This window comes from Anser brachyrhynchus, assembly GCF_964034855.1.
Source record: "Anser brachyrhynchus genome assembly, contig: SCAFFOLD_58, whole genome shotgun sequence".
In the NCBI taxonomy this organism is placed as follows: Eukaryota; Metazoa; Chordata; class Aves; order Anseriformes; family Anatidae; genus Anser; species Anser brachyrhynchus.
This window is the reverse complement of record NW_027663732.1, coordinates 811,391-824,933: the sequence shown is the minus strand read 5'-3', so window position 1 is coordinate 824,933 and position 13,543 is coordinate 811,391.

Here is a 13,543-nt window from a genome sequence, read left to right as displayed (position 1 = left end):
ATGCAGTACAGTGAGTGCAGAGAGTGCACTGGCACCACTGGGGATTCAGTTCAGTGAGTCCAGAGAGTGAACTGGCACCACTGCGGATTTAGTGCAGTGAGTCCAGAGAGTGCTCTGGCACCACCGGGGTTTCACTGCAAGGCGTCCAGAGAGTGCACTGGCACCACTGGGAATGCACTGCAGTGAGTCCAGAGAGTGCACTGGCACCACTGGGGATGCAGTGCAGAAGTCCAGAGAGTGCACTGGCACCACTGGGGATGCAGTGCAGTGAGTCCAGAGAGTGCACTGGCACCACTGGGGATGGACTGCAGTGAGTCCAGAGAGTGCACTGGCACCACTGGGGATGCAGTGCAGTGAGTGCAGAGAGTGCACTGGCACCAATGGTAACGCAGAGCAGTGAGTCGAGAGAGTGCACTCGCACCACAGGGAATGCAGTGCAGTGAGTCCAGAGAGTGCACTAGCACCAGTGGGGATGCACTGCAGTGAGTCCAGAGTGTGCACTGGCACCACTGGGGATGCAGTGCAGTGAGTCCAGAGAGTGCACTGGCACCACTGGGGATGTAGTGCAGTGAGTCCACAGAGGGCACTGGCACCACAGGGGATGCAGTGTAGTGAGTCCAGAGAGTACAGTGGCACCACTGGGGATGCAGTACAGTGAGTCCAAAGAGTGCACTGGCACCAGTGGGGATGCACTGCAGTGAGTCCAGAGACTTCACAGGCACCACTGGGGATGCAGTGCAGTGAGTCCAGAGAGTGCCCTGGCACCACTGGGAATGCAGTGCAGTGAGTCCAGAGAGTGCACTGGCACCACTGGGGATGCAGTGCAGTGAGTCCAGAGAGTGCACTGGCACCACTGGGGATGCAGTTCAGTGAGTCCAGAGAGTGCACTGGCACCACTGGGGATGCAGTGCAGTGAGTCCAGAGAGTGCATTGGCACCACTGGTGATGCAGTGCAGTGAGTCCAGAGAGTGCACTGGCACCACTGGGGATGCAGTGCAGTGAGTCCAGAGAGTGCAGTGGCACCATTGGGGATGCAGTGCAGTGAGTCCAGAGAGTGCACTGGCACCACTGGTGATGCAGTGCAGTGAGTCCAGAGAGTACACTGGCACCACTGTGGATGCACTGCAGTGAGTCCAGAGAGGGCACTGGCACCACTGGTGATGCAGTGCAATGAGTCCAGACAGCCACTGGCACCACTGGAGATGCAGTGCATTTAGTCCAGAGAGTGAACTGGCACCACTGGGGATGCAGTGCACTGAGTCCAGAGAGGGCACTGTCAGCAATGGGGATGCAGTGCAGTGAGTCCAGAGAGTGCACTGGCACCACTGGGGATGCAGTGCAGTGAGACCAGAGACTTCACAGGCACCACTGGGGATGCAGTGCAGTGAGTCCAGAGAGTGCACTGGCACCACTGGGGATGCAGTGCAGTGAGTGCAGAGAGTGCACTGGCACAAAAGGGAATGCACTGCAGTGAGTCCAGAGAGTGCACTGGCACCACTGGGGACGCAGTGCAGTGAGTCCAGAGAGTGCACTGGCACCACTGGGGATTCAGTTCAGTGAGTCCAGAGAGTACACTGGCACCACTGGGGATGCAGTGCAGTGAGTGCAGAGAGTGCACTGGCACAAAAGGGAATGCACTGCAGTGAGTCCAGAGAGTGCACTGGCACCACTGGGGATGCACTGCAGTGAGTCCAGAGAGTGCAGTGGCACCACTGGGGATGCAGTCCACTGAGTCCAGAGAGTACACTGGCACCACTGGGGATGCAGTGCAGTGAGTCCAGAGAGTGCACTGTCAGCACTGGGGATGCAGTGCAGTGAGTCCAGAGAGTGCACTGGCACCAACTGGAGCTGCACTGCTCTGAGTCCTGAGATTGCACTGGCACCACTGGGGATGCACTGCAGTGAGTCCAGAGACTTCACAGGCACCACTGGGGATGCAGTACATGAGTCCAGAGAGTGCACTGGCACCACTGGGGATTCAGTTCAGTGAGTCCAGAGAGTGAACTGGCACCACTGGGGATGTAGTGCAGTGAGTCCAGAGAGTGCACTGGCACCTCTGGGGATGCACCCCGGTGACTCCAGAGGGTGCACTGGCACCACTGGGGATACACCCCGGCAAGTCCAGAGAGTGCACTGTCACCACTGGGGATGCAGTGCAGTGAGTCCAGAGAGTGCACTGGCACCACTGGGGATGCACCCCGGCAAGTCCAGAGAGTGCACTGGCACCACTGGGGATGCACTGCAGTGAGTCCAGAGTGTGCACTGGCACCACTGGGGATGCAGTGCAGTGAGTCCAGAGAGTGCACCGGCACCACTGGGGATGCAGTGCAGTGAGTCCAGAGAGTGCACTGGCATCACTGGGGATGTAGTGCAGTGAGTCCACAGAGGGCACTGGCACCACAGGGGATGCAGTGTAGTGAGTCCAGAGAGTACAGTGGCACCACTGGGGATGCAGTGCAGTGAGTCCAAAGAGTGCACTGGCACCATTGGGGATGCACTGCAGTGAGTCCAGAGACTTCACAGGCACCACTGGGGATGCAGTGCAGTGAGTCCAGAGAGTGCCCTGGCACCACTGGGAATGCAGTGAGTCCAGACAGTGCACTGGCACCACTGGGGATGCACCCCGGCAAGTCCAGAGAGTGCACTGGCACCACTGGGGATGCAGTGCAGTGAGTCCAGAGAGTGCACTGGCACCACTGGGGATGCACTGCAGTGAGTGCAGAGAGTGCACTGGCACCACTGGGGGTGCACTGCAGTGAGTCCAGAGAGTGCACTGGCACCACTGGGTATGCAGTGCAGTGAGTCCAGAGAGTGCACTGGCACCACTGGGGATGCACTGCAGTGAGTGCAGAGAGTGCACTGGCACCACTGGGGATGCACTGCAGTGAGTCCAGAAACTTCACAGGCACCACTGGGGATGCAGTGCAGTGAGTAAAGCGAGTGCACTGGCACCACTGTGGATGCAGTGCAGTGAGTCCAGAGAGTGCACTGGCACCACTGGGGATGCAGTACAGTGAGTCCAGAGAGTGCACTGGCACCACTGGGGATGCAGTGCAGTGAGTAAAGAGAGTACAGTGGCACCACTGGGGATGCAGTGCAGTGAGTCCAGAGAGTGCCCTGGCACCACTGGGAATGCAGTGAGTCCAGAGAGTGCACTGGCACCACTGGGGATGCACTGCAGTGAGTCCAGAGAGTGCACTGGCACCACTGGGGATGCACCCCGGCAAGTCCAGAGAGTGCACTGGCACCACTGGGGATGCAGTGCAGTGAGTCCAGAGAGTGCACTGGCACCACTGGGGATGCACTGCAGTGAGTGCAGAGAGTGCACTGGCACCACTGGGGTTGCACTGCAGTGAGTCCAGAGAGTGCACTGGGACCACTGGGGATGCACTGCAGTCAGTCCAGAGAGTGCACTGGCACCACTGGGGATGCAGTGCAGAAGTCCAGAGAGTGCACTGGCACCACTGGGGATGCAGTGCAGTGAGTCCAGAGAGTGCACTGGCACCACTGGGGATGGACTGCAGTGAGTCCAGAGAGTGCACTGGCACCACTGGGGATGCAGTGCAGTGAGTCCAGAGAGTGCACTGGCACCAATGGTAACGCAGAGCAGTGAGTCGAGAGAGTGCACTCGCACCACAGGGAATGCAGTGCAGTGAGTCCAGAGAGTGCACTAGCACCACTGGGGATGCACTGCAGTGAGTCCAGAGTGTGCACTGGCACCACTGGGGATGCACTGCAGTGAGTCCAGAGAGTGCACTGGCACCACTGGGGATGCAGTGCAGTGAGTTCAGAGAGTGCACTGGCACCACTGGGGATGTAGTGCAGTGAGTCCACAGAGGGCACTGGCACCACAGGGGATGCAGTGTAGTGAGTCCAGAGAGTACAGTGGCACCACTGGGGATGCAGTACAGTGAGTCCAAAGAGTGCACTGGCACCATTGGGGATGCACTGCAGTGAGTCCAGAGAGTGCACTGGCACCACTGGGGATGCAGTGCAGTGAGTCCAGAGAGTGCCCTGGCACCACTGGGAATGCAGTGAGTCCAGACAGTGCACTGGCACCACTGGGGATGCACTGCAGTGAGTCCAGAGAGTGCACTGGCACCACTGGGGATGCACTGCAGTGAGTCCAGAGAGTGCACTGGCACCACTGGGGATGCACTGCAGTGAGTCCAGAGAGTGCACTGGCACCACTGGGTATGCAGTGCAGTGAGTCCAGAGAGTGCTCTGGCACCACTGGGGATGCAGTGCAGTGAGTGCAGAGAGTGCACTGGCACCACTGGGGATGCACTGCAGTGAGTCCAGAGAGTGCAATGGCACCACAGGGGATGCAGTGCAGTGAGTCCAGAGAGTGCACTGGCACCACTGGGGATGCAGTGCAGTGAGTCCAGAGAGTGCACTGGCACCACTGGGGATGCAGTACAGTGAGTCCAGAGAGTGCACTGGCACCACTGGGGATGCAGTGCAGTGAGTAAAGAGAGTACAGTGGCACCACTGGGGATGCAGTGCAGTGAGTCCAGAGAGTGCCCTGGCACCACTGGGAATGCAGTGAGTCCAGAGAGTGCACTGGCACCACTGGGGATGCACTGCAGTGAGTCCAGAGAGTGCACTGGCACCACTGGGGATGCACCCCGGCAAGTCCAGAGAGTGCACTGGCACCACTGGGGATGCAGTGCAGTGAGTCCAGAGAGTGCACTGGCACCACTGGGGATGCACTGCAGTGAGTGCAGAGAGTGCACTGGCACCACTGGGGATGCACTGCAGTGAGTCCAGAGAGTGCACTGGCACCACTGGGTATGCACTGCAGTGAGTCCAGAGAGTGCACTGGCACCACTGGGGATGCAGTGCAGAAGTCCAGAGAGTGCACTGGCACCACTGGGGATGCAGTGCAGTGAGTCCAGAGAGTGCACTGGCACCACTGGGGATGGACTGCAGTGAGTCCAGAGAGTGCACTGGCACCACTGGGGATGCAGTGCAGTGAGTCCAGAGAGTGCACTGGCACCACTGGGGATGCACTGCAGTGAGTCCAGAGACTTCACAGGCACCACTGGGGATGCAGTGCAGTGAGTCCAGAGAGTGCACTGGCACCACTGGGAATGCAGTGAGTCCAGAGAGTGCACTGGCACCACTGGGGATGCACTGCAGTGAGTCCAGAGAGTGCACTGGCACCACTGGGGATGCACCCCGGCAAGTCCAGAGAGTGCACTGGCACCACTGGGGATGCAGTGCAGTGAGTCCAGAGAGTGCACTGGCACCACTGGGGATGCACTGCAGTGAGTCCAGAGAGTGCACTGGCACCACTGGGGATGCAGTGCAATGAGTCCAGAGAGCCACTGGCACCACTGGGGATGCAGTGCATTTAGTCCAGAGAGTGAACTGGCACCACTGGGGATGCAGTGCACTGAGTCCAGAGAGGGCACTGTCAGCAATGGGGATGCAGTGCAGTGAGTCCAGAGAGTGCACTGGCACCACTGGGGATGCAGTGCAGTGAGACCAGAGACTTAACAGGCACCACTGGGGATGCAGTGCAGTGAGTCCAGAGAGTGCACTGGCACCACTGGGGATGCAGTGCACTGAGTCCACAGAGGGCACTGGCACCACTGGGGATGCAGTGTAGTGAGTCCAGAGAGTACAGTGGCACCACTGGGGATGCAGTGCAGTGAGTCCAAAGAGTGCACTGGCACCATTGGGGATGCACTGCAGTGAGTCCAGAGACTTCACAGGCACCACTGGGGATGCAGTGCAGTGAGTCCAGAGAGTGCACTGGCACCACTGGGAATGCAGTGAGTCCAGAGAGTGCACTGGCACCACTGGGGATGCACTGCAGTGAGTCCAGAGAGTGCACTGGCACCACCTGGGATGCACCCCGGCAAGTCCAGATAGTGCACTGGCACCACTGGGGATGCAGTGCAGTGAGTCCAGAGAGTGCACTGGCACCACTGGGGATGCACTGCAGTGAGTGCAGAGAGTGCACTGTCACCACTGGGGATGCAGTGCAGTGAGTCCAGAGAGTGCAGTGGCACCACTGGGGATGCAGTGCAGTGAGTCCAGAGAGTGCACTGGCAACACTGGGGATGCAGTGCAGTGAGTAAAGCGAGTGCACTGGCACCACTGTGGATGCAGTGCAGTGAGTCCAGAGAGTGCACTGGCACCACTGGGGATGGACTGCAGTGAGTCCAGAGAGTGCACTGGCACCACTGGGGATGCAGTGCAGTGAGTCCAGAGAGTGCACTGGCACCACTGGGGATGCACTGCAGTGAGTCCAGAGAGTGCACTGGCACCACTGGGGATGCACTGCAGTGAGTCCAGAGAGTGCACTGGCACCATTGGGATGCAGTGCAGTGAGTCCAGAGAGTGCACTGGCACCACTGGGGATGCACTGCAGTGAGTCCAGAGAGTGCACTGGCACCACTGGGGATGCAGTGCACTGAGTCCACAGAGTGCACTGGCACCACAGGGGATACACTGCAGTGAGTCCAGAGAGTGCACTGGCACCACTGGGGATGCAGTGCCGTGAGTCCAGAGAGTGCACTGGCACCGCTGCGGTTGCACCCCGGTGTTTTCAGAGAGTGCAGTGGCACCACTGGGGATGCAGTGCAGTGAGTCCAGAGAGTGCACTGGCACCACTGGGGATGCAGTGCAGTGAGTCCAGAGAGTGCACTGTCACCACTGGGTATGCAGTGCAGTGAGTCCAGAGAGTGCACTGGCACCACTGGGGATGCAGTGCAGTGAGTCCAGAGAGTGCACTGGCACCTTGGGGATGCAGTTCAGTGAGTCCAGAGAGTGCACTGGCACCACTGGGGATGCAGTGCAGTGAGTCCACAGAGTACACCGGCACCACTGGTGATGCAGTGCAGTGAGTCCAGAGAGTGCACTGGCACCACTGTTGATGCAGTGCAGTGAGTCCAGAGAGTGCAGTGGCACCATTGGGGATGCAGTGCAGTGAGTCCAGAGAGTGCACTGGCACCACTGGTGATGCAGTGCATTTAGTCCAGAGAGTGAACTGGCACCACTGGGGATGCAGTGCACTGAGTCCAGAGAGGGCACTGTCAGCAATGGGGATGCAGTGCAGTGAGTCCAGAGAGTGCACTGGCACCACTGGGGATGCAGTGCAGTGAGACCAGAGACTTCACAGGCACCACTGAGGATGCAGTGCAGTGAGTCCAGAGAGTGCACTGGCACCACAGGGGATGCAGTGCAGTGAGTGCAGAGAGTGCACTGGCACAAAAGGGAATGCACTGCAGTGAGTCCAGAGAGTGCACTGGCACCACTGGGGATGCACTGCAGTGAGTCCAGAGAGTGCACTGGCACCACTGGGGATTCAGTTCAGTGAGTCCAGAGAGTACACTGGCACCACTGGGGATGCAGTGCAGTGAGTGCAGAGAGTGCACTGGCACAAAAGGGAATGCACTGCAGTGAGTCCAGAGAGTGCACTGGCACCACTGGGGATGCACTGCAGTGAGTCCAGAGAGTGCAGTGGCACCACTGGGGATGCAGTCCACTGAGTCCAGAGAGTACACTGGCACCACTGGGGATGCAGTGCAGTGAGTCCAGAGAGTGCACTGTCAGCACTGGGGATGCAGTGCAGTGAGTCCAGAGAGTGCACTGGCACCAACTGGAGCTGCACTGCTCTGAGTCCTGAGATTGCACTGGCACCACTGGGGATGCACTGCAGTGAGTCCAGAGACTTCACAGGCACCACTGGGGATGCAGTACATGAGTCCAGAGAGTGCACTGGCACCACTGGGGATTCAGTTCAGTGAGTCCAGACAGTGAACTGGCACCACTGGGGATGTAGTGCAGTGAGTCCAGAGAGTGCACTGGCACCTCTGGGGATGCACCCCGGTGACTCCAGAGAGTGCACTGGCACCAGTGGGGATGCACCCCGGCAAGTCCAGAGAGTGCACTGTCACCACTGTTGATGCAGTGCAGTGAGTCCAGAGAGTGCACTGGCACCACTGGGGATGCAGTGCAGTGAGTCCAGAGAGTGCACTGGCACCACTGGGGATGCAGTGCAGTGAGTGCAGAGAGTGCACTGGCACAAAAGGGAATGCACTGCAGTGAGTCCAGAGAGTGCACTGGCACCACTGGGGATGCAGTGCAGTGAGTCCAGAGAGTGCACTGGCACCACTGGGGATGCACTGCAGTGAGTCCAGAGAGTGCAGTGGCACCACTGGGGATGCAGTCCACTGAGTCCAGAGAGTACACTGGCACCACTGGGGATGCAGTGCAGTGAGTCCAGAGAGTGCACTGGCACCACTGGGGATGCAGTGCAGTGAGTCCAGAGAGTGCACTGGCACCAACTGGAGCTGCACTGCTGTGAGTCCAGAGAGTGCACTGGCACCACTGGGGATGCACTGCAGAGAGTCCAGAGACTTCACAGGCACCACTAAGGATGCAGTGCAGTGAGTCCAGAGAGTGCACTGGCACCACTGGGGATGCAGTGCCGTGAGTCCAGAGAGTGCATTGGCACCACTGGGGATGCACTGCAATGAGTCCAGAGAGTGCACTGGCACCAGTGGTAACGCAGAGCAGTGAGTCGAGAGAGTGCACTCGCACCACAGGGGATGCAATGCAGTGAGTCCAGAGAGTGCACTAGCACCACTGGGGATGCACTGCAGTGAGTCCAGAGTGTGCACTGGCACCACTGGGGATGCAGTGCAGTGAGTCCAGAGAGTGCACTGGCACCACTGGAGATGCAGTGCAGTGAGTCCAGAGAGTGCACTGGCACCACTGGGGATGTAGTGCAGTGAGTCCACAGAGGGCACTGGCACCACAGGGGATGCTGTGTAGTGAGTCCAGAGAGTACAGTGGCACCACTGGGGATGCAGTGCAGTGAGTCCCAAGAGTGCACTGGCACCATTGGGGATGCACTGCAGTGAGTCCAGAGACTTCACAGGCACCACTGGGGATGCAGTGCAGTGAGTCCAGAGAGTGCACTGGCACCACTGGGGATGCACCCCGGCAAGTCAAGAGAGTGCACTGGCACCACTGGGGATGCACTGCAGTGAGTCCAGAGAGTGCACTGGCACCACTGGGGATGCACCCCGGCAAGTCAAGAGAGTGCACTGGCACCACTGGGGATGCAGTGCAGTGAGTCCAGAGAGTGCACTGGCACCACTGGGGATGCACTGCAGTGAGTGCAGAGAGTGCACTGGCACCACTGGGGATGCACTGCAGTGAGTCCAGAGAGTGCACTGGCACCACTGGGTATGCAGTGCAGTGAGTCCAGAGAGTGCACTGGCACCACTGGGGATGCACTGCAGTGAGTGCAGAGAGTGCACTGGCACCACTGGGGATGCACTGCAGTGAGTCCAGAGAGTGCAATGGCACCACTGGGGATGCAGTGCAGTGAGTCCAGAGAGTGCACTGGCACCACCACATGGGATGCAGTGCAGTGAGTCCAGAGAGTGCACTGGCACCACTGGGGATGCAGTACAGTGAGTCCAGAGAGTGCACTGGCACCACTGGGGATGCAGTGCAGTGAGTAAAGAGAGTACAGTGGCACCACTGGGGATGCAGTGCAGTGAGTCCAGAGAGTGCCCTGGCACCACTGGGAATGCAGTGAGTCCAGAGAGTGCACTGGCACCACTGGGGATGCACTGCAGTGAGTCCAGAGAGTGCACTGGCACCACTGGGGATGCACCCCGGCAAGTCCATAGAGTGCACTGGCACCACTGGGGATGCAGTGCAGTGAGTCCAGAGAGTGCACTGGCACCACTGGGGATGCACTGCAGTGAGTGCAGAGAGTGCACTGGCACCACTGGGGATGCACTGCAGTGAGTCCAGAGAGTGCACTGGCACCACTGGGTATGCAGTGCAGTGAGTCCAGAGAGTGCACTGGCACCACTGGGGATGCAGTGCAGAAGTCCAGAGAGTGCACTGGCACCACTGGGGATGCAGTGCAGTGAGTCCAGAGAGTGCACTGGCACCACTGGGGATGGACTGCAGTGAGTCCAGAGAGTGCACTGGCACCACTGGGGATGCAGTGCAGTGAGTCCAGAGAGTGCACTGGCACCGCTGGGGATGCACTGCAGTGAGTCCAGAGACTTCACAGGCACCACTGGGGATGCAGTGCAGTGAGTCCAGAGAGTGCACTGGCACCACTGGGAATGCAGTGAGTCCAGAGAGTGCACTGGCACCACTGGGGATGCACTGCAGTGAGTCCAGAGAGTGCACTGGCACCACTGGGGATGCACCCCGGCAAGTCCAGAGACTTCACAGGCACCACTGGGGATGCAGTGCAGTGAGTCCAGAGAGTGCACTGGCACCACTGGGGATGCACTGCAGTGAGTCCAGAGAGTGCACTGGCACCACTGGGGATGCACTGCAGTGAGTCCAGAGAGTGCACTGGCACCACTGGGGATGCAGTGCAGTGAGTCCAGAGAGTGCACTGGCACCACTGGGGATGCAGTGCAGTGAGTCCAGAGAGTGCACTGGCACCACTGGGGATGCAGTACAGTGAGTCCAGAGAGTGCACTGGCACCACTGGGGATGCAGTGCAGTGAGTAAAGAGAGTGCACTGGCACAACTGTGGATGCAGTGCAGTGAGTCCAGAGAGTGCACTGGCACCACTGGGGATGGACTGCAGTGAGTCCAGAGAGTGCACTGGCACCACTGGGGATGCAGTGCAGTGAGTCCAGAGAGTGCACTGGCACCACTGGGGATGCACTGCAGTGAGTCCAGAGAGTGCACTGGCACCACTGGGGATGCACTGCAGTGAGTCCAAAGAGTGCACTGGCACCATTGGGATGCAGTGCAGTGAGTCCAGAGAGTGCACTGGCACCACTGGGGATGCACTGCAGTGAGTCCAGAGAGTGCACTGGCACCACTGGGATGCAGTGCACTGAGTCCACAGAGTGCACTGGCACCACAGGGGATACACTGCAGTGAGTCCAGAGAGTGCACTGGCACCACTGGGGATGCAGTGCCGTGAGTGCAGAGAGTGCACTGGCACCGCTGCGGTTGCACCCCGGTGTTTTCAGAGAGTGCAGTGGCACCGCTGGGGATGCAGTGCAGTGAGTGCAGAGAGTGCACTGGCACCACGAGGGATGCAGTGCAGTGAGTCCAGAGAGTGCACTGTCACCACTGGGTATGCAGTGCAGTGAGTCCAGAGAGTGCACTGGCACCACTGGGGATGCAGTGCAGTGAGTCCAGAGAGTGCACTGGCACCTTGGGGATGCAGTTCAGTGAGTCCAGAGAGTGCACTGGCACCACTGGGGATGCAGTGCAGTGAGTCCACAGAGTACACTGGCACCACTGGTGATGCAGTGCAGTGAGTCCAGAGAGTGCACTGGCACCACTGGGGATGCAGTGCAGTGAGTCCAGAGAGTGCAGTGGCACCATTGGGGATGCAGTGCAGTGAGTCCAGAGAGTGCACTGGCACCACTGGTGATGCAGTGCAGTGAGTCCAGAGAGTGCACTGGCACCACTGGGGATGCAGTGCAGTGAGTCCAGAGAGTGCAGTGGCACCATTGGGGATGCAGTGCAGTGAGTCCAGAGACTTCACAGGCACCACTGGGGATGCAGTGCAGTGAGTCCAGAGAGTGCACTGGCACCACTGGGAATGCAGTGAGTCCAGAGAGTGCACTGGCACCACTGGGGATGCACTGCAGTGAGTCCAGAGAGTGCACTGGCACCACTGGGGATGCACCCCGGCAAGTCCAGAGAGTGCACTGGCACCACTGGGGATGCAGTGCAGTGAGTCCAGAGAGTGCACTGGCACCACTGGGGATGCACTGCAGTGAGTCCAGAGAGTGCACTGGCACCACTGGGGATGCAGTGCAATGAGTCCAGAGAGCCACTGGCACCACTGGGGATGCAGTGCATTTAGTCCAGAGAGTGAACTGGCACCACTGGGGATGCAGTGCACTGAGTCCAGAGAGGGCACTGTCAGCAATGGGGATGCAGTGCAGTGAGTCCAGAGAGTGCACTGGCACCACTGGGGATGCAGTGCAGTGAGACCAGAGACTTAACAGGCACCACTGGGGATGCAGTGCAGTGAGTCCAGAGAGTGCACTGGCACCACTGGGGATGCAGTGCACTGAGTCCACAGAGGGCACTGGCACCACTGGGGATGCAGTGTAGTGAGTCCAGAGAGTACAGTGGCACCACTGGGGATGCAGTGCAGTGAGTCCAAAGAGTGCACTGGCACCATTGGGGATGCACTGCAGTGAGTCCAGAGACTTCACAGGCACCACTGGGGATGCAGTGCAGTGAGTCCAGAGAGTGCACTGGCACCACTGGGAATGCAGTGAGTCCAGAGAGTGCACTGGCACCACTGGGGATGCACTGCAGTGAGTCCAGAGAGTGCACTGGCACCACCTGGGATGCACCCCGGCAAGTCCAGATAGTGCACTGGCACCACTGGGGATGCAGTGCAGTGAGTCCAGAGAGTGCACTGGCACCACTGGGGATGCACTGCAGTGAGTGCAGAGAGTGCACTGTCACCACTGGGGATGCAGTGCAGTGAGTCCAGAGAGTGCAGTGGAACCACTGGGGATGCAGTGCAGTGAGTCCAGAGAGTGCACTGGCAACACTGGGGATGCAGTGCAGTGAGTAAAGCGAGTGCACTGGCACCACTGTGGATGCAGTGCAGTGAGTCCAGAGAGTGCACTGGCACCACTGGGGATGGACTGCAGTGAGTCCAGAGAGTGCACTGGCACCACTGGGGATGCAGTGCAGTGAGTCCAGAGAGTGCACTGGCACCACTGGGGATGCACTGCAGTGAGTCCAGAGAGTGCACTGGCACCACTGGGGATGCACTGCAGTGAGTCCAGAGAGTGCACTGGCACCATTGGGATGCAGTGCAGTGAGTCCAGAGAGTGCACTGGCACCACTGGGGATGCACTGCAGTGAGTCCAGAGAGTGCACTGGCACCACTGGGGATGCAGTGCACTGAGTCCACAGAGTGCACTGGCACCACAGGGGATACACTGCAGTGAGTCCAGAGAGTGCACTGGCACCACTGGGGATGCAGTGCCGTGAGTCCAGAGAGTGCACTGGCACCGCTGCGGTTGCACCCCGGTGTTTTCAGAGAGTGCAGTGGCACCACTGGGGATGCAGTGCAGTGAGTCCAGAGAGTGCACTGGCACCACTGGGGATGCAGTGCAGTGAGTCCAGAGAGTGCACTGTCACCACTGGGTATGCAGTGCAGTGAGTCCAGAGAGTGCACTGGCACCACTGGGGATGCAGTGCAGTGAGTCCAGAGAGTGCACTGGCACCTTGGGGATGCAGTTCAGTGAGTCCAGAGAGTGCACTGGCACCACTGGGGATGCAGTGCAGTGAGTCCACAGAGTACACCGGCACCACTGGTGATGCAGTGCAGTGAGTCCAGAGAGTGCACTGGCACCACTGTTGATGCAGTGCAGTGAGTCCAGAGAGTGCAGTGGCACCATTGGGGATGCAGTGCAGTGAGTCCAGAGAGTGCACTGGCACCACTGGTGATGCAGTGCATTTAGTCCAGAGAGTGAACTGGCACCACTGGGGATGCAGTGCACTGAGTCCAGAGAGGGCACTGTCAGCAATGGGGATGCAGTGCAGTGAG